Below are 26,645 nucleotides of genomic sequence, written 5' to 3' on the forward strand. Positions count from 1 at the left end.
CAGTCAAATCGGTGTGCTCTGTTGACAAATCTACTACCAGCTATACCTTGATGCTTAAACACAGAGCATTTCCATTAGCCAAAAAAAAGGAATCAATGCCTTTCCGATTAGGAAATATTACCAGGCAAAAGAAATTAAAATGCTTTTCTTATTCATGTACATTTAATAACACCACCAAGGGAAAGGGCAAAGTGAAGATTCTGCATCTACTAAAGAGGACACGATTATACACTTCAGTTCCTCAACACTTGAGTTAATAATGACTAAAGCATGACAGTATTGCATCCCACTACCTCAAGGAGTGCTCGTCATCTAGAACTTTTGCTATTATTTGCTTTTATACCAAAGATGAATTCTTCAGATTACTGGCTTTCAATAAACATCACTTTCATATTAGCATTTACATGTGGGACACATGGATAAGCCTTCCGTGTAGGACCAGAATCGTTTCAGTAATCTTGGTAACATCCTAGAAATAAAATGACTTTCTTTCTCATTGACATTGATAACTATTTTATGTCATGCCATGTCTTACATCCACAATCTGCTAATTAACAGTCCATTTTAACATCAGACTGTAATTCTATCAGACTGCACTAGTGCCTCGTCTACTGTCTGGTTTGTTTGTTTCTCAGCTCCAATCCTTTCCCAATTTCTCCAATTTCATACTGAAACCCTAGATGTCTACTGCATCCTCAGCTTTCTGTTCTCGGCTGACAAAAATGAACCCCACATGGCCACCTCTTGTTGCAGCCCATCCACCTCAAGGTTGAACGTGTTATATATTCTGAGATGGTTTTTTGCTCCAACCAGTCTCACTCTCGGCTGGCAATTCTCTCTCTCTCTTATCTGTCCATAAAAAACATGTCCTCATGAAAGTATATATTTATATATTACACATCTGGTCTCAGGACAGTTTTCTTTTGTCTCAATAGCACTCAGCCTGCTTTTGGTGTTGGTAATTGGTCTAGACAAATTAAGATTGCTGCAGCCATTTAAAAATGTTCAAACAATTTCGGTGGTTTGTTGTGTGTACAGTTTTGTTTTGCAAATAACAATCTTTAAATCTTTGCTACATTCATGTCAGTTCCTGATCAGTTACAAAATGTTCGGCCCAACAATGCAAACAGCTATGCAGTCTTGGGCTTATCTCAAACTTATCTCAAAAGTGTTCTTGACTATGGCCCTATGCCAAGCAAGGATCTAAATTTTAGTTTTTAGAATCTCTATTTTAAACATTTTTATTCCACTTGTGTTTTTATGCTGTCACTATAATTGTAAAATCAAGTAAAAGTAAAAGTATCATTGTCCAAACTTTTCAGTGCTACTGTATGTGGGTCAGTGCTTCACTCTTGCTGCCATAGGGCCAAAGTTTAGAAATTTGCTACTTGGCTGAATAACCTTGTCCAGCCTGGGAGAAGAACAACATTGGCAATCAGTAACTTTCTAAAGTAAGTTCAACAATTCACAGTGCAGACTGAATCATAGCCTCCCTCTCTGGGTTCAGTGGAAATTAGAAACTGAATTGGGAATGATGCAATAAGAAGATTTTAAAAGGTGGTAGAACATTTTCATTTAAGCACATGGTAACTGAAGCAAACGGCCCTGCTACACTCTATATTACACAAAAATAAAGGTGCTACAAATGGTTCTTTGAGTGATGCCATAGAAGAACTACTTTTGGTTGCATAAAGAACCAATCTTGTCATAGAGATGTGTGCGTGTGAAGAACCTTTAAAAGATCTGAAAACCATTCTCTTGATGTAAAGATTATTTCTCAGTTTAAAGACCACATCTGTATTACAAAAATGATCCTTTATAGAACCAAATGTGGTTCTTATACGGCATCGCTCAAAGAACTTTTGGTAGCACCATTATTTTTTTAGAGTGTAGTTATATTAGTACCTCTGTACAATGGCAAGTCCATGTTGCTGTCATGTAGAGAACCCATACACGGAGGTTCTGTAATGGAGATGGTAGAATATAGATCAGTCAATGTCATAACTATTGCAGGATGAAGTGAGACAAGGTTCATCTTCAAAACAAAGGAAAAGAAAATGTTGAGTGGAACTCAGAAAACCCAGATTTTTAGCCAACAACACTATAAGACAGCATCTACTAAACTATGTATGTTTTACAAGGCTTGGGATTATAAAATCAGGGATAATCCTGGAGTAGCCAAGGCACTGTTCTGACAAATCCTAATTAGTCTTTTAACCAAATGTTTTTTAGTAGTTGCTTTAATTGTAGAGCACTGAAGCCGTCACTTTTTAATGAGGTAAATGAAATTGGTGCATTGCCAGTAAAGGAGGACATTTTATGTTTAATATTTGAAAGTGGTGCTAAAGCTAAAAGTACTGAGTATTACATTGGCAGGCTTGAGGAAACAAGACTGTTGTCAGAATTCTAAGCCTTAAATTAACCAGATCTTGAACATAATTTCCCCCTTAACCTAAAATCGCCAATCAGTGTCAGATGGTTGAAGTTTGCTTCTTTTGTTTGCTTGTCTAGTTCTCAAAGACATTTAAATGCACACACCTGTATAATGTAGAAAAGCACTGCCAATAGAATGGGATACTCTGGATCAGAAGGTCACTGCGTCCTCTGTGTTGAGGGCTTTATAGCGCTACCCCTTTAGAATTAATGTCCCTCTAGGGAACTGCATACATTGGAGTAATGGCTTCCATATAAAATCTTTAGGATGAGCTGGAGCTGAGCTGAGCTACATGATCATGACTGATCATGTAAAGTAAATTATCTCACTAATACTCTTGTGACTGGAACTGTGTTCTCTGGACTGACAAAGCTACATACAATACCTTTGGTGTTTGTGATCTATAACTTCCAGTATTAGTATTTGATTCACTGACTTGAATTTGGTCTCAAGGTATTTTATTTCTTTGGTCTTTGACTCAATAGCGCTCACAGCCTGGTGTCAAGAGGAGAACGTGACTGAAATTAGAAGGAGAATATGACTAAAAGACTGTTTTAGAATTCATACAATTTATGTGTCTTAAACACAGATGGACCGAACCACTGATGCAACCCAGACATGCCAAAATCTAGCGATCAGAAAATGAATTTTATTACCTGAACCTTTACCTAGATAGATAGATAGATAGATAGATAGATAGAAGGATAGATAGAAAGATAGATAGATCTATAACTACAGAGTCCAGTTCTGATCTGATTAATGGTCTAATCCTCACAGCAATGTTCCAACACCTTAAGTACTTACTTTCTGAGTAAACAGTAAAGCACCTTTGTAAGTTGCTCTGGATAAGAGCATCTGCTAAATGCCTGAAATGTGAATGTAAATGTAAGTAAACCCTTACCCTCAAACCTCCAGCATAGAGGCTGTTACTGCAGGGAGGCAACAAACTCCCTATAAATACCCTTGATTTCAGAAGAGGAATTGAAGCATGATTAAGGCTAAATCTAGTCTAAAACCATTCCTATTATTTATTTCCCATTTCCAAGACTAGGTAGCCAATGTCCAGGAAACCAGCCCAAAGTGTAGCTAAAAAGTAACAGAAGTTTATACTTCACCAATAAGCAATTAGCAACTGCATGACCTACCCCAAACCAATGGTAAGTTTCTGACCCCATGTGGCAGACTGTATACGAATGGACAAAAGCACAGACTAATCATACTGAATTGAAAGTGGAAGTGCAGAACAAAAACATACTTGAATGAAAATAAAAAAGTATCAACATTTTAACATATTTAGTTCAATAATGCCACATGGTTTCTCACAACAAATTCAAATACATGGGAACTGTCATAGTGAAATCTACCAGTCATTGACATTTTGACCTGGAAATGTTATTTTATGTAGTTAAATGTATTTTTCATAATGATTGTGTAGTCTTGTAGCTTGTAGCAAAATATAGGCTGCAATATGACAAATGATTCATACATTGGTGTGGAACAAGCATCACAGGATGTAGGAGTTTGCAGATACCCTCTGTGTGTATGTGTGTGTGTCTTACAGCTAATATGACTTAATACGTGGTGTTTTGACATCAATCTGCAAAGGCTGCACGCAGCTCTGTACAAAACCATGATATAAAAATGTCTTATCAGGGGTGACAGACAGCAAAGGTGGGGGTGAATTTAAAAGCACTGAGCCTGAGTCATACTGCTGGGATCTGGTAAACCACATAAGCATGCAATTATAACTAAATGAAGTTTGCCCTGTTGAATCCAGCTATTTTATATCCTTAGCAATCAATCTCATTAGACCTAAACTATGTTCTTGGCTCAACTAATGAGGACACTTGGGTATCCTCTTGAAAACTTTATTTAATTGCAGGCTAATAAATATGAAACACTCCAGGTTTAACCTTCCTGATTAGTGGTGAAGTTCTGCAATTGTGTAACTTGGGCTGTACTGCCATCTTGTGTTTTTAACAACGGGCATTATTCTGACATTCACCAATGTTTTCTTATTTGGGATTTGTTCAATTTATGAGGACTATGGAATCCTTCGTTATAATAGCTGTGAACAATTCTGCGCTTTAAAAGCATGTCACAAATCTGACGCACACTTCTTGGTAGGATCTTCTCAAGAACTAATATAATTCTTAGGAAGATATTGGTGAATGGAGCCCATTTACCACATTGCTGCATGGCATCTGTGGGGTCTGCTCATATCAGATCTACTCTGCTCATATCTAATAAAATAGTTAGACATAGGTACACTCTCTGTGGTAATAAAAGCTCGTTTAGAGTCACAAAAATAGTGCATTTCCCCACCTATTCAGCCCACAGCAGTTTAGCCCCACTTATTTCCTCTGAAGTAAAACAAGAGTACCTTTTAATCTTGTCTACACTGTAGAAAAGTCTCAATAACAGGTAGCCAATCAGAACACTGGGTTTTGCATATATCAGTTTTAAAGAGGTAAGAACAGAGACAGTACTTTTAATTCTAAGGGGTCTAGTGTTCAGACATAATTGTATTAAACAGTATGGATGTATTGTAGATCAGCAAAGGAAACATGGCTTCAGGGCTGAAAGACATTGAACTTCCCTTCCCTGCCAAGACTAACTAAAGACAAGGGAAGACAAAACAAAGAGGTACCTGCCCCCTACTTTCCCTGATCAGATATGAGTTTGACATGTACAGGTAAAGTGTAGAGTGGCAAGGATGGATGTCCTTACAGGTCATCAAAGGGGAGGACCCTGAACATGGGTCTTCTGAGTCACACTTTCTAAAGCTACTTTATAGTGGACAGCATTGGCAACAAATGCAAAGAAAACAACAGCAGCAGCGAACACAGAAATATTCACAAAATATTATGAGCTAGGGTTGTAACAGGGTGAACAAGTTAGAAAAGGGTCATATAAAAATGCCAATTTTATGTGAAAAATGTACGACATGACTCAATAATTCATTCAGCACCAGAACTTTGAAGTGTGCTGCCAACTGGTGGGATAGTTGTGGCAATGCAGGGAAATTACTTTCGGAGTAAGAAAGGCTTGTGAAATGTTTTAGAAGCAGGAGAAAAGTGTGATCTGACAGGCTACATTAAATAAAATAGTATTTTTAATTACATTTTTAGATCTATAATGATTCAAATTAGAATGAGATTAAGGTAAAATAAAAATACATTAATGTACAAACCGAAACCAACACAAAGTGAACATTTAAAGGAGAGAAAGCAACACAAAATAACATTTAAAATGTTTTAAATAATATGTCTGGATAATACATCAGAAAATCTTCTACCAAGTCATATTAGCTACCCATAAAAACCCAGGTTGACCTGACCAGGTTGAAAACACTACTTTAAGACCACCATGTGCCATCAAACCTTCTACTCTGCCCTTTCTGTCATTATGTTTCCAGCTCACTCATGAGACCCTCAATTTTATTTTCTAATCAAATCTTTATACCACCACATTTTATTAAAAAACTGCAAAAAAACTACAATTTAACCACCCCAACTATGTTGGAAAATCGTGAATCTGGCAACACGGGCATGGGAAAATCAGCGTTGTTTCTTGTTGTCATAGCAACCCTGCAACTAAAAACACCTTTTGCTTTCCAACTGTTTACTACAGCTTGACTATTGCTGCTGTTTTCCGACTGTTACAGCAGTGTCACAGTCATGCGGAGTGTATTCATGTGGTAATGATGCACACATTTAAATCAAGCTTGTTCAGTTCATCACTTTTTTCAGTGCAGTTTGGGTTTGTGTCCCAGCTTTTCTGAGTGTTTTCTCCTGCAGGCTTGTTGCTACCTTCTCAGTGTAGACAGGAATGACAGGGTGGCAGTGTGTACAGTATTACACCCAGTGAGACATCTGCCTTCTTCAGAGCCTGTCATTCTCATCCAAACACAATGAGATACTCCACAATGCTGAGTGTCTGACAGTTTGACATGAGGGGGTGGCAGGATTTGTGTATATCGGAGGGCATCGACATGTGCTGCTGTTTCTCCCACAGTGCAGATATACAGCCCTGCTGCATAAAAGGCTCCTTAGACTCCTAACTCCTGGCCCACACTGGCTTAGACTCACATTTCATATTCCATACATAGTTTTTACAGTTCTCATTATTCCCAATCAGAATATATTTATCTATCTAGTCAAGTCTATATAGAATATCTAACAAATTTATTTGTATAGTGCTTTTTACAACTGTTGTTGTCACAAAGCAGCTTTACACAATCAGTAATTAGTAAAAGACAGAAAAAAAGAAAAATAAATAACATAAAAAGAGATGAAAAATCTAAGACCCCCAATGGTGACAATGGCAAGGAAAAACTCCCTCAGAGCTGGAGGAAGAAACCTTGGGAGGAATCAAGACTCACAAGGGGGACCCATCCTCCTCTGATCAGAACTATTTATAAATTATTGACAAAAGTTACCAAACCACCTTTACTGTTGAACTGCTCTGGTTTCATAATCACAGTTTCATAATCATAATATAATCATGGTGTAGCATAACTTAATATAGTCAGCGTGGCAGTAATGGTAAGAGTAATGAGAGTAATGAAGTTAATAGTGGTGATAATATTAGTGGCAGTTAGTCAAGAGTCCATTTACATTTACATTTACATTTAAGGCATTTAGCAGACACTCTTATCCAGAGCGACTTACAAAAGTGCTTTGCTATTTAACTCAAGAAAACCTTAGCTAGTTTGAATAGACTAATAGTTCAAAGATACCTTTAAGCTTTAGACACTACTAAACACAAGTCAATAAGGTGACCATAGTACTCTGCTATTCGTCCAAGTATTCTCGGAAGAGGTGGGTCTTCAGTCTGCGTTTGAAGACAGCAAGCGACTCGGCCATTTTAACATGGTCATTAGGCTGGTAGCAGTGGTAGGAGGGTGTGCAGCTGGTCTGGCATGGGTGGTGGTGGTGGAGCGGGCCTGCTGGTCGGACTGGTAGGTAGCAGCTGGTCTGACGCAGGTAGAGGGGACCCCAGTGGGCAGTTTTTCAGCAGGTTGGCTGGGTGGCCATTTACTCAGAGAAGGTAAAGAGAGAGATCTAGTTCTGAGAGGATTTTATGGAGAGTAGAGAATGTTGAGCAGTATCAGAGTGTTTCAAACGACTCCATCAGGTCTGACTATAACAGTCTAGTTAAAAGGAAAAAGCCAGAAGGCAACACAGACATGGGAGCACCCTGAAACGTCCATCTGCTCCACTGTCCACAAACCTGAGTGATCTTGTGCAAGCAGCAAGACAACAGCTCCAGTACTCAGTGTACTACAATTCCCTGGATCCGCGAACCCTTTCAACATTACTTACCAAAGGCTAAACTAAACAGATGAGTTTTCAGCTTAGATTTAAAGATTGAGACTGTGTCTGAGTCCCAAACATTATCTGGAAGGTTATTCCCGGGGGGAATAAGAAAAGGCTCTTCACTCTGAATTTTGGGAACTACTAAGAAGCCAGCACCCTGAGACCTAAGTAATCTTTATGGTTCATAATATGTAATAAGATCTCGCAGGTAATGCGGAGCAAAGTCATGTAGGGCTTTATGTGTTAATAAAAGAAGAATTTTGTAGTCACTATGGAATTTACCTGGGAGCTAGTGAAGTGGACCTTGGAACTGGACTGATATGGTCTAATTTTCTAGTTTTAGTGGCTGCAGCATTTTAAACGAATTAAAGTTCCTGCTGGAACAACCTGACAAAAGTACATTACAGTAATCTAGTCTTGAGGTAATAAAAGCGTGTACTAGCTTTTCTGCATCCTGTTGTGATAAGGAATTTCTTAGTTTGGCAATGTTCCTAAGCTGCATAAAGGCTGTCCTACTAATATTAGCTATATTTTGCTCAAATTATAAATCTGAGTCGAACATGACGCCAAGATTTTTGGCTGCTTTACTTTAATCTAAATTTATCATCAGGTTTGGCTGATATATAGAGCTGTGTATCATCTCCATAACAGTGGAAATTAATGTCATATCTGCTTGTAACTGAGCCCAGTGGTAGCGTGTATAATGTAAATAATAGCGGTCCTAAAATAGAGCCTTGCGGAACTCCATATCTTACTTTTGTGTAATCTGAAGATAAATCTTTTATCTTTATGAACTGATAGATATGAGTTTGGTTAGATGTAATTTAAACCACGATATGGCTGTTCCTGTGATTCCAATCATTTTCTCTAATCTTTCTAGTAATATAGTGTGATCTATTGTATCAAAGGCTGCACTAAAGTCGAGTAGGGCTAATAAAGATATGTAGCCTTGATCAGAGGCAAGAAGAAGATCATTTGTAATCTTCACTAGGGCTGTCTCTGTGCTGTGATCGGGTCTGAATCCAGATTGGAATTTCTCATACATGTAATTTTTACTCAGATATAAGCAGAGCTGTTGGACCTATACTATCTATCTATCTATCTCTCTGTCTATCTATCTATCTATCTATCTATCTATCTATCTATCTATCTATCTATCTCTCTGTCTATCTATCTATCTATCTATCTATCGGTCTGTCTGTCTCTCTCTCTATCTATCTATCTATCTATCTATCGGTCTGTCTGTCTCTCTCTCTATCTGTCTATCTAGAGCTTTCTAACTATCTATCTATTTACCTAGTTTCACAAACACTGATTTTCAATTAAATTATGCTGTATGAGTGTATGTGTGTGTTACTGATTGAAACATTTGGACCTGTGCTGCTGGTTTAGCAGTGTATTTCTCTCTCAGGCTCAATCTAATCTTCAGTCTGATGAGCAGATGCACCTCACTGCGCAGCCATGAATGCTACTACAGCTGAGAAAACATCTTCATTAGCAGAAGGCTCCATGTGAACTTTTCCCAGCTGGTCAGAAAAACACTATTCTCCTGTTCCCCTCTGCTCCACTCAGAATGAGTCTCAGTCCAGAACACAAGCACATTGTAAGCAAGCATGGTAATTAAAAAGAGGACCAGGCTTATATTCAATACATTTTGGGATTCACACACACACACAAATGTTGGGTGTTGCTGGCTCTCCTACAGTTGTGTTGCTGCTGTCTTGTAAGCATTTTTGTTCATCATCTGTTGACTAAATCGTGTGTCACCTTTCTGAATGAAATCTTTGAGCAGTATTTGTAGTTTGTCATTATAAGCTTGTATAAAGGCTGCCATTTATTTCAAAATCAGACTTTTTTGAAGAGAAATAACTTTTGTAGCTTTACAAGTCTTTTTTAGAATTGTAGTTTTTGGTCATACTCAAGTGTGTTATAGTTCTGGTTTTAGCATTGGCCAGTTTAAATAGGGGTAAGCTCATAATTTGTCCTGTGTGATGGTGACATGGGTCACTTGTTGTGTGAAAAAGATCAAATTCAGTTGCTTCTGGCATTTTTTTGGTAATCTGATTTGTTGCGTTTTGTAGGAGGACCCTACATATCTGATTCATTTTCTTAATAAAATCAAGAAGGCCTCATTCGGCTAGTCGAATATGATTTTTTTTGTAGAACTTTTTTTTTTTATTAACATTACCAAAATATATTTGATAAATATGTCAAATAGATTTTAAATGCATATTTTCTGGGTTTTCTTAAAGCCTGTACTTGTTTTTCCTTGATTAGTATTTGTCCAGCCATGCAAGTTCAGTGCTGTGAAAATAAAGGGACGATTGGCTTGAAAGTGCCTGTAATTTCTAACGGTAATGCTATGTTCTTGTTTAACACCTTGGATAAAAGCTGAAAATCTACACTTCAATCACATCTTGATTGCTTCATTTCAAACCCATAGAGGGGCTGTGCAGAGGGAACATTACATAAATTGTGATCTCAACCAAACACTCTCTGCACAGCTGTTAACAGGTACTGTACAGTACTTAGGTTCATGTATATAATTTGGGCTTGATGTATATAAAACCTTGCTTGACTGGCCAAAAATTGTAAATGTTGGTGATGCTATTTTGCTAGACTATCAAGGGACCAGTCCTAGTATATCACAATTTCCACAAAGCCTAATGTTTCATTGCTCATGAACTCTTGATTGGTCATGTGTATCATAATAAGGGAGAAGAAACAATAAATCAGATGTGCAGTGATGTAACTGTCTAAGACTGGAATTGCCAACCCCTGCTATAAATCAATTATTATTAACCAATTACTCCTCAGTTCAAGCTGTCTTCTACTATGTGCTGTGCTGTAATAGAGTGAGGTACGTGAGACGGAAGCCCTACTTTCACTGCACTCTCTTTTACCTTCGCTGGCTATAAGGGCAATCCAATTTACTGCAGTCGTTTCATCTCTCTGTCAGCACTGTAATTTGATTTGTTTTGAAAGAGGTCAGCTACACACTTACTGCATCCGCACCTCCTGGGTTTCATACAAAGAGGGTCAGGTGTGTCTGCATGAAATCAAATAAGAGATCGCCTACCAAAGGCAGATGAGGATTAGGCCATAGAGTTAGAAGAGTGGAGCCTTTCACTGACTGAGCCATTCTTATCATCGGGCTTTGAGCCAGATCAGGCATTCTGAATGGCTAGCTAGGGCAATCCAGTGCTGCAAAGTAGCATCACACAATACAGCATTTGATTCTTATATAGTATTGTGAAATTGACCATGGTAATACTGATTTTACAGAAGGCTGCATATGAGCCATTTTACCAATCACAGTGTATCACAATACATCTTTTCCATTGTGAGGAGACTGAAGAGAGCATTCTGACCTCCAGCGTCATGGTTTGGTATGACAGTTGCTCTGCCTCAGACAGAAAAGCTGCCTGGTCTTTAAGGACCTCTACACCGAGCAATGTATTAAGAATGCCAGCTGCATCTAGGAGGATTTCTGTCATCCCTCACACAGACCGTTTACACCCATCACATCTGCAAGAAGTCTACGGAAACATCCAGGTCAAATCCTCCAGACTCATGAACAGCTTCATCCCACTAGCAGTCAGACAGTTTCTAATAAAGTGGCCAGTAAGTTGACACACAAGGTAGGTGTTTCTAATAAAGTGGCCAGTGAGTGGACACACAAGATAGGTGTTTCTAATAAAGTGGCCAGTGAATGAAAGCACAAGGTAGGAGTTTCTAATTAGGTGGCCAGTGAGTGAAAGCCCAAGGTAGGAGTTTCTAATTAAGTGGCCAGTGAGTGAACGCACAAGGTAGGGGTTTCTAATAAAGTGGACAGTGAGTGGACGTACAAGGTAAGGGTTTCTAATTAAGTGGCCAGTGAGTGAAAGCACAAGGTAGGGGTTTCGAATAAAGTGGACAGTGAGTGGACATACAAGGTAGGGGTTTCTAATAAAGTGGCCAGTGAGTGAACATAAAAGGTAAGGGTTTCTAATTAAGTGGCCAGTGAGTGAAAGCACAAGGTAGGGGTTTCGAATAAAGTGGACAGTGAGTGGACGTACAAGGTGGGGGATTCTAATAAAGCGGACAGTAAGTGGGCGTACAAGGTAGGGGTTTCTAGTAAGCTGGCCAGTAATTGGTAACACAAGTTAGGGGGTTCTAATAAAGTCGGCAGTAAGTGTAAGCACAAGGTAGGTGTTTCTGATAAAGTGGCCAATGAGTGTACGTACAAGGTAAGTGTTTTTATAAGTAGCTCTAGCAAGTATGTAGTCTTCTCTCTGTGAACACTCTCAAAAATCCTGTCTGGGGCTTTATATGCTTTATACATACATAATCTTTTAGCTGAATTATTATTTTGTAGTATTAGTGGAACTAATTTTGCGCAATGAATAAATCAGTGTAAAGGGACGTCCTGCTACACACACTTCAAACAGAGGGTCTAATCTCTGTGTTCAATTACTGCATGTAGTATTAAGGCAAAACAGAATTCTACAAGCTTATCTGCCAATAATACATTTTTTATCCTGAGTAATTCTAAATGAAAGCAGTTTTTGATGTGTTCTCACTGTTAAATTGTTTGTCCTAAGACGCAAATTCAGGCATGTCCAACCCTTTTGATGTTCAAGACATCATTTATTTATCTGAGCCAAAACCTCAAGAGACGGATTATGTCTATTTCTCTTTGAAAAACACAAAGATGGGGAAATCCTTTGAGAAGAAAAACCAAAGCAAATCACATAGCAAAGGTTTCCCCTACTTTTGCCAAACCAATAAAAGAATAAAAAAGTTACTAGTTTAATAAAATTATAATAATGTAAATATTATATAATATAAATATTATAATCATCAATCATACTTATATATTAGAAGAAATATTTTATTATACATCTATTCAGCTGGCAGCCAGCTCTGTGTTGGACACCAGCTACAAACTAGGTGGAGTAAGGCCCCTGCTTCTTAATTACATGAGTAATGTAAATGTTCCCGATCTGTAAAGCATGCTGTAATTTCATTTGGATCCTAGACAGTGTATTTGTTCTGCTTGTACCTCCAATACTGGCCACAAGATGGCAGACTCTTCTCACTGTTAACTCACAGCTTCAACGTGAAAAGAAAGCCTGGAGATGAGCTCCAGAGCATGAGGTAAGCTCAAGTGGGGCAACTAGGAGCAGCCATTAGGCCTGAGTTGAGATCAATAGTTCTCTTACCCTCTTCTCTTTTACTCAGTGGGATGGAAGAATGGCAAGAAAATAATGGCAGATTAGAGTTTGATTATCTGATTAGCTGTTTTTTGTGCTTTGTTCATCCTCCTACCCCTCAGATCGATGAAGGATTGATTCAGTTCTCTGTGTTTTCCATGCTATGATTATGCTGAATTACTGCCATGTAGGATAAGCCTCAGAGAGGATGTAAAATTGACTGTTATTCAACCCTTTCCCTCTGCCTCAGTGCACATACTTAAATTCACTTAGACCTACAGCAGATTCGTTCTTTTACCAGACACCATGAAAAATCCTTTCACGGCTTTGGAGCTTTTACCGCAGACAGTGCTCATATATCCAGCATGGCTGTGCAATTATAGCTCCAGCAGAGCATATTTCTATTGATACATTGTGTTCCTTACACATATTATTTGATAAGAATTAAATGCAGCCCTGTATAAAAACCTGTTTCCACAAGTCATAGTGACAGCTATTCCAGTATATAATGCTCTCTAGGGTTGGCACTGTTGATCATATTAGCAATTAAATAAGCTACCAGTAATTGCAGTAATTGATTAATTAAAGTTGAACAAAAATGCACAAATAAAGTATACCCAGGATAACCTTGAATTAATAATCAAAGAAGAAAGCACCTTAAAAAAGGCATTCATTTAAATATACTTTAAAATATTGTAAGACAGGACACATATGCTGAGTAGCTTTATTTGGGGCAATTCAACACTAGTCTCATCCCAGAAAGCAAACGAGTCATGGCCCAGATTGGGCCCACACTTATATGGCCACCTGGCCTACATACCAAGGAATGACAGCGTCCAAAATCTGGGTGCCAGAACACAGTCGCAACTAGTACAAGTGGGCCAGTTATGACATAAATAGACCAACTGTACAAACATTACACATGTTGGGCTGCATGTGGCCCCGAGTTCAAACAGCATGACAAAACTTGTGTTAGCTACAGCTGGGACATTTTTGCCCAACAATACACATGCTGTTGACATCGCTGACCCATAACTGCCTTAAGTGGGCTATATATATGGCCAAGAATCATCTGCTGTCTGAGCAAAAAATGGGTCAAAATACTTGCAGATATTTACTGCGGACAAATCTATTTTTGAAATGAGACACCAAGCAAGAGTCAAAACTGCAGAAAATATGAGAATATGTCTCAGAAATGCTCCAGTAAACTGCACTTCACAAAGTGCAAAGTTAAATCAAGAGGTATACTTCGATTAGCCATTACATTAGCACCATCTGCTAATATTGAGTAGGTTCCACTTGTGCCACAACAGAAGATCTAAGCATTCGAGGAATGGGGTTTCACAAGACATCTTAAGGCGCCCTGTGGTATCTGGCACCAAGTCCTGGAAGTTGTGAGGTGGAGCCTCCATGGATTGCATCAATGGGCCTTAGGTGCCCATGACCCTGTCGCTGGTTCACCAGTTGTTTTTGTACTTGGAACACTTTTGGTAGGTACTGGCTACTGTATTCCAGAACCTCCCAGATCTACCTGATGTTCTGGAGATTCTCTAATCTGTACATCTAGCCATCACAATCACAACCTTATCAAAGTGACTGAGGTTTTTCTGCTTGACCATTTGTCCTGCTTTTAACATATTGCCTACTAGAACTTTTCTTGCTGCCTGATGTATTCCACCACTGTAGATTAAGATAGTCAGTGTTTTCCCTTTACCTGTCAGTGGTACTAATGCTATGGCTGATGTATATGCTAAAGAAAAGGAATCCAGAGTCCATGGAGAAAGTGGAGCCTGAGTGAGCCAATCCAGGCAGGGCAAGTCCACATCCACTGGGCTTTACCAACATTTTCAGCATTTCTAAACTATACCTCAATCGAAACCATTTGATTTGCTAGGCTTTAGGTTACAATATACTCCTTTGCTCATCCTCAACTGCTAAAACAGCTACTTTGTTCTGCTAGGCTACATGACCACACAGCTAACAACAGCAAAAAGAAAGCAAATTTACCATGGTTTAAAACTAGGCATGGAAACGCATATACATTGTGTGTCCACTAGGCTCTGTTTCTTACTGTAAAAGAGATCAGCATTGCATTTTTAAATGATCATACAATTAATAATTCCTGATTCGTTAAGATGGTAAATGTCAAGCAAAGATAGCCATAATAATTTCATACAGGACAGTTTATTCTGTCTTATCAGTAACAACAAGGTCATACATAATGCATCAAATGTCTATTTTAGAATGTACTGTCAGTACTGTCATCTATGCCTGTGTCTTCCATACACCAACAATGCAGTAAAGGTCCCTGTCCCCACTGGGGAACTGAGCTTTGACATTTTGAAGAGCAGAGCTTTTCTCCTCCAATGCAATGCACCGCTCCCTCTCTGTCACACACTCGGGCCACATTCTATCATTTTATCACTGTCTGGAGCCTCGAAAAGGATTGATGTCCCTCTAGAGAAGCGTCTGTGGGCGTACCTTCATGCTCTTCTGTATATTTATATATATGTGTGTGTGTGTGTGTGTGTGTGTGTGTGTGTATGTTTAGACTTGTACACTTGTGTGTATGAGTCCTGGTAGAAGTGGGTGGATATGAGTAAAGCACAGTGTTGCCAGTGGAGGAATTCTCTATTATTAATAATGCAGTGTTGTGATTACAAGTCCCCAAGCCCCATTAGTCAGCGCAGAGGTGGCATAACTCACCACTGCCATGAAGGTCAGTTGCAGACATGTAGGCAGTGGGTTCATGTTAATATTAAAAAAGTGCTTGTATTTGTTCCTGTAAAGAATGACTGTTTTTGAACCTGTAGTCTATAGGCAGTTATGTAAACTATAATGATCAATAATAGTACATATTTATTTTCATTTTCATTTTTTTAAGCTATAAATCTGTATAATTATTTCCTTCAGAGATTTTAATACATAGGCTCTGCCTGATCATCATGGATACCACAACATTAAACAAAGTGAAAGTAACTGAGATTGCTGTGAAAGTGGCAAAGAATGCATTTATTGAGTATTTGAGGTATAAATATTGTATGTGATATTGATTGGGCCAAATGCTCAGATGTGGTTTTACAAACCTGTTTACATCCCTGATATTTCCCTCAGAATAAAACACATTGATTTTCCTTTTATGGTGAGCTTGGTAAAAAAAAAAAAAAAAAATGCCCACAGAGATTGCCCACAGCCACATAGCCTAGCCTAGTATAAGTTTTAAGACTGTAGGGCTGCTACTGGTGGGAGTTTTTCTATTGATTAATCTATCGATTATTTTGTCACTTAGTTGATTAATGTAAAGGATTAATTTTCTCCAAAAAAGTGATTTTATTTTGACAGAACTGTAAGTTTAAACACAAACTTATATAATAGTCAAGCAAAATACTCAGCAGTGCAGTGAGGTATTTATACACGTTTATATAAGTCTCTGCTGTATTTATGCCATTCTCTACACAAAAACCAGTGCTTAAAACAATGGCCACATAGAGTCATTAGATAGGGTTTATGTCCAGTCAAGCCCTCCTGTGGTTGAACTGGCCATGCGAAAACTGAAACAACGTAGTGGGCTGTGTTGTGACGCCTGTGTGTTCGCTCTTCAGGTGCTTGTGCATTGTGCTGCCGTGCTATGCCTTTGAAACCACCTATTGATTACGTGCTGATTTCAGGTTTTCTCATACTTTCATTGACGTTGGTCTAAAACGGTAGTTTTAAATGGAGCCGACCTGACTGGAGCCAGAAGCGACTGACTTTATGGAGCAGTTATGTAGTGGTAATGAGGAAAAGTGTTAGTTATTTAAACTAAAAACTGAAAAATTAAAATCATAAAAAAATAAAAATATCAAAAGAAGCGTCTGCTTAAAATATTGATGCTGACGCATTTTTAGTGTCAATGGCATTGACTACAACAAATAATCGTGGCAGCCCTATAAAACAGTAAAAATAACTTTATTATTTTATAATTTATTTTATAATTTATTATTCCCAAATCATACACAAAACTGTTGTTGTCCTCTCTGTGTCCCATTAACTGGCTGAAGAGGTTTTGAGGGTGTGCTTTTAGTCTTTCCACCTGACAATGAAGGTAGTCTGGTGCAGTGGCCAAGCAGATACCCACAGCAATGCTTGATCCAGTATGCCCTTCTTTGAGCAGTGAGCCATCACCAAGTGTAAGATTTTAGCCTTTTTAGCCCCGCTTCCATATTCTCACAGTAGCATATATTCTCTTAAAGGGCTAATGCTATTGGGCTAGGTGTAGGTACATTTTGAAGGTGTAAAGGCTCTACAATGTACTGTGGCGTATTACACATGATGATGGCTGAAACTGAGGGGATTTTGTTGGAGTTGGAGCAAAAAAGCTTTTTTCTTTACTAAAACTTCTGTAACGAAAGAGAGAAGACGTCGGCGGCGGTGGTCCATAAAGCCATTGCAAAAGGAGGGTGATTTTTCTGTGCTTGTCCAGACACAGAGAGATGTGGACATTGAAATGCAGGTAGGTGTCATGGCGGGTTAGGCCAGACACAGATGGATGAACACTGCAGAGATGGGTCCAATGCAAGTAGTTTATTTAACAAAACAAGACAAACAAAAGGGGGCAAGTGAGACAAAAGATGCAGCAGCTAAAGGGCATAAATGTGAATACAGTGATCAACACAACCAGAAAATGGCAAACAAGAGGGTGAAAACAAACAGACCTGAGGCCGGGGGTTTAGCTGGGGAACCAGCTACTTGGCAAGAGCGGCTAGGCCGACCCAACCTGGCCAAATCTAACTGGAACGAGAGTTGTGGGTATAACTTAGCGAGCCAGTCTCGCTGAGTACTTGAACCGCCGGGTGGCTTGCTCGCAAAACAAGGAAGTCGAGCCGAAGCTGGCCTAAACTCACCGTAGTCAGAGGCGGGAACCTCTTGGGCTACCTTAAGGTTCCAAACCATTTAATTCTCAGCGTCGAACTGAGCGCCAAAGCCCCTTAAGTGCCCCCAGTCTCAGGTGAAACACATTAACTAAACATGACGTGATGAGCCTGAATCAAACACTGAACCAAATCAAGACACTGAAGCGAACATACATCGGAATCGCTCCGGGGGAGGGTGCGATATCGAGGGGCTGACAGTAGGTTTGATTATTTGGTCAGAATCTGCAACTATTTGTCTCACGTCACGCACCAGCCACAATCCATGTTTATCCAACTGAATTTTAAAATAGCGACAAAGGAAGAAATATGATGCTATCAAGCAGACCAATCACAGATGTTACAGTCTGCATTGCCGCAATGCATAGTTACATTTCTGGGGAACTGCGCGTCTGGCATAGAGTACGCGGCTCCCCTTGCCCAGAGACAGCACTGAGACCAAAGACTGGGCATGGCACGAAGAACTAAACAAATAACTGAGTAATGGTGGGACCTATGACTGAGACAGGGACATGGACAGTGGTGGGGACTAACCCACATGGGCTACTGGTACCCACCATTATGGAAGACCGTAAACAGTGCTTTATTTATGAAGATGATGATGTCGATGATTGATTAAGATGGCTTCAGCTCTGGTTATTTCAACCGTGATAATACTACCAATGCATGGGGTGCCCTTTGTAATGAGGTTTAATCTGGTATGTATACACAAGTAAATACCAATGACAGAATGCATAGGTCTTTATTAGTGTATGACTTGACTAACATGACTGGATACACAGTGAATAATTCTCTCAGATGTTCAGTTTCTCAAACTGGACACTACAAACACAGCCCAGATCACACTGCTTTACGCAGAATCAGATTCTGGCCTTGCAGTAAGACAGAAGTCAAATAAATATATTATTTGTAGCATTAATAAACCTTCGCCTGCACAGCAACACAGGAACTAAAGGAAACGTACAGAACCAAGGACACTGTAATGATTTAGTTGCAGAGATAGGATACATATGCTGAATCTGTTTATGAAGCATTTCCCAATGCGCAAAATCATTACACAGACCAAGGGTAAAAAAATGGGCAGACAGAACAAATGAGAGACATCCATACTCATGAATAAAGAAAAACTAGAGAAACTAGTTGAACTTAAAACTACAAGAAGACTTAATTCTTATTGGAACTGGGTTAAGTATCAAGTATAGGAATCTGTGAGGATCTCTGGGCAAACAGGTGTCTCTTGATAATAGTAGAGGGTGGTGGAAGGTAAAATATATTATTAATATTGCTGGTCCATGGTGACAGGACTAAATATTGAAAGACATTTTTAAAGTTTAAAGTTTAAATGAATGCTTTTAAAATGAAATATGGGAAAAGATGAGTCCCATGTTTGTATCTTTACCTGAATAATAGTAGTGCTGTTCCAAACCAGCTTATGCTAATAACGAAATCTCCTAATAAACACACGCAGTTTGGGGATACACTCACTTGAGTTTAACACATGCTGATATACGGGTTACAGCCGGCAATTGTGTAATTGTAAACTGATAGTGGCCAGGAAATGAGTTAATTTCCTGCATTTTCTCCACCACATGAAGAGTGTATAAACAGTGACCCCACAAGTGGCTCTAGGCCACCAGAAAGCAGTCATATTTAATTTTTTTTCAGCCAATCCCTCTCATAAATATACAGTTTAATGGTTGTTAGAGCAAGATCTGAGGACATACAGAAATATGTTCACCAAAGAGTTTACAGATGCAAGGCCTGTCACAATAACTACATTTGTGGGGTGATATATTGTCCAAGAAATAATTGCCATAAAGGATATTGTTGTCACTTTAAGACCATTTCACGCCACTGATTATAATGGTAACATAATAGCGTAATTATGCACTATGCATAATTAAGAATATCTGACATTGTAATTGTAATATAAAAATGATTAAATACATAAATAACATCAAATAAAATATAAATAAATAACATAAAACCACTGTTTTTAAACAAAGTCGATATACCTGCTCATTCTGCGTAACACCAAACTGTCCCCACAGCAGAGCTGTGGAATTCCTCTTCCAGACTTTCTGGCTGGAATTATGCAGTCTTTGGGGGAAAAACAGCTGTCAGCTTTGAGCAACACATCTTCACCTGTTGCTAGGAGTGCAACAGATCACAGAACTCACAGTTCAGAACGGATCACGTTTTTAAAATTTTTCTATTTTTTATTTATTTTTATTAAGAATTGGATCAGCAAAAAATGGAAAAAGGGAGGCGAGAACTTTTCTCTCCACTGAAGCACCAGAGTGATGTCACTCAGATGTGTAACCATGTGTGAAACAATGTTTTACAATTGTCATATAAAATTAGTGGCTGTGTTCTGATATTCACTGTACTGAGTGATGTGTATCCGGTTAGTGGTGCTAAATGTTTTACTCTGCTTCCCAAAGATACCCCTTTGTTTTGCACTTACAGTAGATCTTACAGTAGCTTTGAGTCTCTGCTAAAACACATGCAAGTAAACATTATGAGCAATTCTGAGGCCATATATTATATGAAATTATACATATATTAGTGAGGCTATATATTGTACTATAAGGTGATAACACAAATTTTTGTGACAGGCCAAATGGGAGTAAATAGCCTCATAATAATGTTTAACGTTTCCTTGGTGATCTGAAGTTTTACAAGGCTTGATGCTACAGCCATTGTATAACATAACCTCTATACTTGAACTGAATCTGCATCAATTTCAAGTGCTACTCAAGTGGAAAGCTGTTGTCTCTTTTACATGTAACCTTTTACTGCTGTAATTCCAGGGGATTTGCATTTGTATTTAATACTCCTTGTGAATACATTTGATTGGAACACCTTTGTAATTACTGACTAAAGTCATCCTATTGAGTCAACTTGCAGTGTCCATAGTGTCTGACACATTTGGCTGATCTGAACAAATACGTTTCTGTACACTTCTGCCTTCATCATCAGGTTTTTTTTACAAAAAATTATTTTCTTACTTTGTCATACATACACTTTTGCTGAAGAACTACAGGCTTCCATGGTCTATCAGTTTTATGTGAGGCTCATCTGTATGTTCTTGAGAGGAACCCGAGGGTAGTGACGAACAAATGAAAGCGTGGCAGATACAATGTGGTGTTACTGTGCGATAGCCACACATTAGAGACCCCTCTCCAATCAGCAGCAGTGAATATCCTCATTAGAAACCATTAGAGAGAGAAATCAGTGTCTCTTCATAACTGCACTAGCTAATTTCTCAGAACTGCTCTAGTCGAGTGTGATGCTCTCCACTGATTATTCCACTGAATGTCCTTGATAAAAGTGTAGGTTTTAGGATTTATTACATTTGCAGATTCAACTACATGCTGTTTAATCTCCATTGGATAACCCTTTATTTGTAAGCCACCTTCATAGTGACTTCACACACCTCACATAGTGCATGGACACATGCAAAGGCATTGAATAAGATCTTGTTCTGACAAAGGTTTGAGTAAGTCGCATACCCAACAAAAAACGCATCTGCCGCATCTGTACAATGTCTGTGTCTTTGCTTTCTATTATAAATTTAACATCAACACGACATGTTTGAACAGGGGGGACTGGACTTTCGCACATGACTGTAAAGCTTAAAAAAAGCCAAATAATTTAAAATAACCATGCAATATAATATAAAACATATATATAATATAAAACATGGAAAAGAAAATGATTTATTCATGTATAATGAATGTGTGTGTTTGAAAATGATCACTCACATTCAAGGGCTTTAACATTGTCTGTGGCCACCATTATATGGTCATGGTCATGACATGTGCCGTTAGTGAACATGAAAATGTTAGTGAAAGAATGGTTGGTTCTAAAGAGCTCACTGAATTCCAGCGTTGTGCTGTGACAAGACGCCACCGTCTTCTTCCCTCTTAGATATGCCACCAGCAACTGTGAGTGCTATTATTAAAAAGTGGAAGTGTTAAGGAACAGCAACCCAGCCACCAAGTAGAGTGGGGCCGCTGAGGTTCATAGTGCATGGAAGTCACAAATGCTCCGCTTACTCAATAACTGCAGTGTAACTAACTGAGTTCCAAACCTTTTCTGGCATTAACATCAGCACAAAACTGCACCGGGAACCTCATGATATGGGTTTCTGTCACTGAGCAGCTGCATGCAAGCCATACATCACCAATGTATGGATGGAGTGGTGTAAAGGACACTAACACTGGACTCCGGAGCAGTGGAAATGTGTTGTGTGGAGTGACCAATCATGCTCCTCTGCCTGACAGTCTGATGGACGAATCTAGATTTGACAAACGGAAGGTGAGCATTACCTGTCTGCCTGCATTCTGCACTCAGCTGTAAAGTTTGGTGGAGGAGGGATAATGCTATAGGGTTGTTTTTCAGGGGGTGGCCTAGGCCCCTTGGTTTCAGTGAGGGGAACTCTTAATTCTTCAGCAAACCAAAGTGTTGGACAATTTGATGCTTTTAACTTTGTGGAAACAGTTTGGGAAAGGCCCTTTTCTATTCAGCATGACTGTGCCCCAGTGCACAAAGCAAGGCCCATAAAGGCATGGTTGGGTGAGTTTGGTGTGGAAGAACTTGCCTCGCTCACACAGAGCTTTGACCCCAACCCCATAGAATACTTTTGGGGTGAACTAGAAAGGAGATTTCGAGCCAGACCCTCTCATCCAACATCAGTGTCCTCACAAATGCTCTTCTGGTTAAATGGGCAAAGCTGGGAAGCGGTTATAGCTGCAAAGGAGGGGAGTAACTTCATATAAGTGCCAATGGAGTTAGATGCACTGTTGGATTGGTACATTTAAACAATGACTAGGTATGATGTTAAAGTGTAACTGCAATCTTAGTGTTTTCTCCCATCCATTTCTCCCATCCCATCCTCCCATCACCTCTGGCAGATGTTTTTCCTCTTATAGAGTTTCTCTAGAAGTGCAATCCCCAGCTTGAAGGACATAAGAAAAAAAGAACAAATTAATGAGATATGAGTTTGGACCAGTATAAAAATGGAAGCCGACTGCATGGCTACATAACTGCTCTTTGCAGAACTACATATAGCTACTTTCCTCCAAGAAAACAATGCCCACAGAAACCCATTAACATTTAAAGTGCATACAGCCTGCTGTGGAATGAGATGGTACATGTTATTATTTTATTATAAGTAGCATTTGTCTTGTTGTGCTCATGATGTCTTTTTACGTCACCGCTGAAAAGTCAGAAAGTGCACAATGTTTTTGTGCTAGTCTACTGCTAAATGCAGAATGTATCAGTGCAGTCAACAATACGCAAGTGGAAAAAGAGCAATCTCATTTATTTGAAGAAAGTGAAGTTTCTGCTCTCCTGGGGATTAATGCATTTTCAAACCAAATGTTTCTTTTGGAACGACTGCCAATGTTGTTTTATATTTGCTATACATGACAGATGCTTTACAATTTATACCGCTGATATGCTAAGTGCCTTTTCAATGCTCTAGTCCTGGAAATATTTTAGGGAAAAACATTTTAAGGCAATTTTGCTGATATACACCATGCTGGAAATACATGCTTAACTTAAATGCCATTAGCTTTGATTCTTGAAATTAGCTACTTAGCTAGCAGCCTTGCACTCATAATCATTTTGCAGAAGCTTTAATTTGAATCAAAGCTTTCATACTTCTTCTAAATCAATAAAACAAAAAGGTAGTAAAGATAGTAAAAGGATTACAGTAATATTAAAGTATATATTTTAGCTAACATTTGTTTGGCAGACAGATTAATTCTTCCTCAAGTTTAAAGCAGACTTGCGAAAAGCATGGTTATTAAATAATGAAGAGCCAGGTAAACTTTAATAAACTTTTACACTTTTTAATATCATAAAAGTACAGAGACAAATGCACTCAGGTACTGTAACAAGCTTTCAGTGTATTATTTATTATATTAAAAGTTTAAGTATTTCCTGACATACCCTGCCTTGGTCTATGCACACCTGTATTTTTTTTACTAGGCCAGCAGTGTCCAGAATTATAACAATTACAGTTCCCCTTAGGTCTAAAGTCCCACCTCTCTCAGGAGAGATTTCTTGCCATTAATCAAAGGCTGTGAAAATAGAGTAGCGGCCTCATTTTTGTGTCAGGTAGCTTAGCTGGAGGCTGACAGGTCATTCCACCTCAGTGTGCCACGAGCTGCGGATGCCCTTTGGGTTTTTAAGCAGTCATGTCATTAACTCGGAAAGTATGTAGACAGTGTCATTCTGTTCAGAGCAGCAGCCTCTGTGGCTGTGAGAAGCTCCTCTCTCCTCTGTGCTGGCATGGCAGTGCATCTGTACTTCAAAGTGACAGCTGTCTCCATGTTGAATAATCAGTAGCGAATGACTCAACTTCCAGCAAACACACTCACTTTGGGAGTAGGTCACACATGAATGCATCCAACAGAAAAAAGTAGAGGTGCAGGGAAAATAGCTCTTGCCTGACACTTTTTTTATTTTAGAAACTCCTCCCTTCTAGCTCCACCTTGCTGGTGCACAGTTGGAGCCCATGTCAAAATATGTTAGTATTAATAGTTAAGCAAGCAAATTATGTCTTAAATTACAAAATACATGAAGTTAAAGATGAAACATTTCACAGTTTTAAAATAACAGAGGAGTTTGGGAACCCTTCCTTAGTAAGTAACCATTTGGTGAGTACTACAGCTTGCCAAACACTTTTTGAAGCCAGCAGCTTTTCAGTTCTTGTTTCAGGAATGTTTGCCGTTTCTTTCTTGCAAAAGGCTTTTAGTTCTGTGATATTCTGGGACCAGCTTACTTGAGGTATTACTTTCCTTTGAGGTATTTTCAAATATTTATTAAATTATATTTAAGTCAGGGGACTGTAAGGACCTTGACAAAATCTTCAGCTTGTACCTCTTGAGATAGTTCACTGTGGATTGTTATGGGTGTTTAGGATCACCCAGTTGCACCAGCTGTGTGTAAGTTGAAACATAGGCTAGTTGAAGCATTGAAGCACCAAGTATTTACTAAATTCAGGGTTTATGCATTACTAAATTAATATATATATATATACATATATATATATATATATATATATATATATATATATATATATATATATATATTATATATATATATATATATATATAAGTTAGGGTAAAAGGTTAGTGCTCAAATCTCTTGGGGTGCTTACAGTTTTGCATTATGCTTCTGTTTTGTTTGCACTCTAAAATTGTAAAAAACACAAATAATACACAAGGTGGTTCATCTTTATACCATTTGTTACTAGTATGTTACTAACATGTTACTAATAAATTTAGGACATGTATGGTTTGATTTCTAGCATGTGTGGATTGAATGGATAGTTACCGACATCTGGTGAGAATTTCATGTCAATAGCACCTTTAGAAATATATGTACTTAGAAAATTGGTGACATGTTCAATACTTATTTCACCCACTGTATTATTAGAAATACTATACTTTAAAACACATTACTACATTCATTATAACACTGTAAATTAAAAACAGTACAATAGCTATATACTGTACAATGAAGACACTGTTTTGTCACAAAATCATTTATTGTATCATTTAAAATTTTTTTTTTACCATATAGGTCCTAATTCAATTTTGTTAAAGCTAGTTCACCAACATATACAAATGTTTATCCAGTAATGTTACTCCTACACCAAACCGATGAGGGCATCAAAGAATAAGAATTTTACGTACAAATAGTTTATTTTGGCAATGCTGTGTATACTGGCGTACTAGCTAAGAAAGGTACAATGCAGTACCATTGAATGGCGGCAGGAAGAGTCAAATTTAAATTCTTTATTACTCTCTATTCAAATAAATTGAAGAAAATAAACCTTTAATGCCACCTTTCATGTTCAGTTTCAGTTTACTTTATATTCACACATACAGATAGATGATAAAGATGAACATAAAGATGTCCTTCTGTTTGTTTATTGTAACAATAAAAACTAGAATCTAAATGGGAAATAATGGAAAATGTACCATTAGCAAATATGGGTTCTTGTTTAAATAGCTGGAAACAAATCCTGCCACTGAATTTTGACCACAATGCTTTAAAGGTCTAAAGCATCATGCTGAATATCATGTATTCTGGTTCAGTAAGTACATTATAGAGTTGTAATGCTGTGAAAACTACAGACATTTGTTACAGAGTGTCAGTGTCTCTGCTGTGCTAATATCTCGACAGCAGTGCTGTGGTCAAAAATTGACCAATGATTAATGAGGCAGAGGGTGGCTGATCAATTGTGCGGCAACAGATGGACCACAGTCTGTAATTGCACATCTATATAATGTACTTAAATGGTAGAGAGATTCCGTAGAGAGACTAGAGGCAGTACAAGATAAGTGTTTTAAATAAAATGGGACAGTAGTTGTAAACATCGGAATCACCAGTTCGGTTCCTAGGCTCCACTTCTATAAAAACTGAGGTGAAAGCATTGCAGAGCAATAATGCACCTGATGCATAATTGAGAAGACTCCGGTTCTGGCAGAACTGAATGCCAAGATTGTTATTTAGCTGTGATTGTGTAGTGACAGAGACAGCTTACCCCTGAGATTGGATCCTTTGTCCCACTTCAAGGACACAAGGCAGTCTGTGGTAGACAGCACTGTGGTCATGACCACATCTGCATTCTAATGAGCACTGCCTAATGACAGTATCAAAGCATCCAAAACATCAATTGCATTATGAGACAATGTGTCCATAATCACATCCAATATATTCACCCCAGCAGCTTGGGCCCTGTGGCCTTGAAAGATCTTTAAAG

The sequence above is a fragment of the Salminus brasiliensis genome, chromosome 1 (genome assembly GCF_030463535.1).
Source record: "Salminus brasiliensis chromosome 1, fSalBra1.hap2, whole genome shotgun sequence".
NCBI lineage: Eukaryota > Metazoa > Chordata > Actinopteri > Characiformes > Bryconidae > Salminus > Salminus brasiliensis.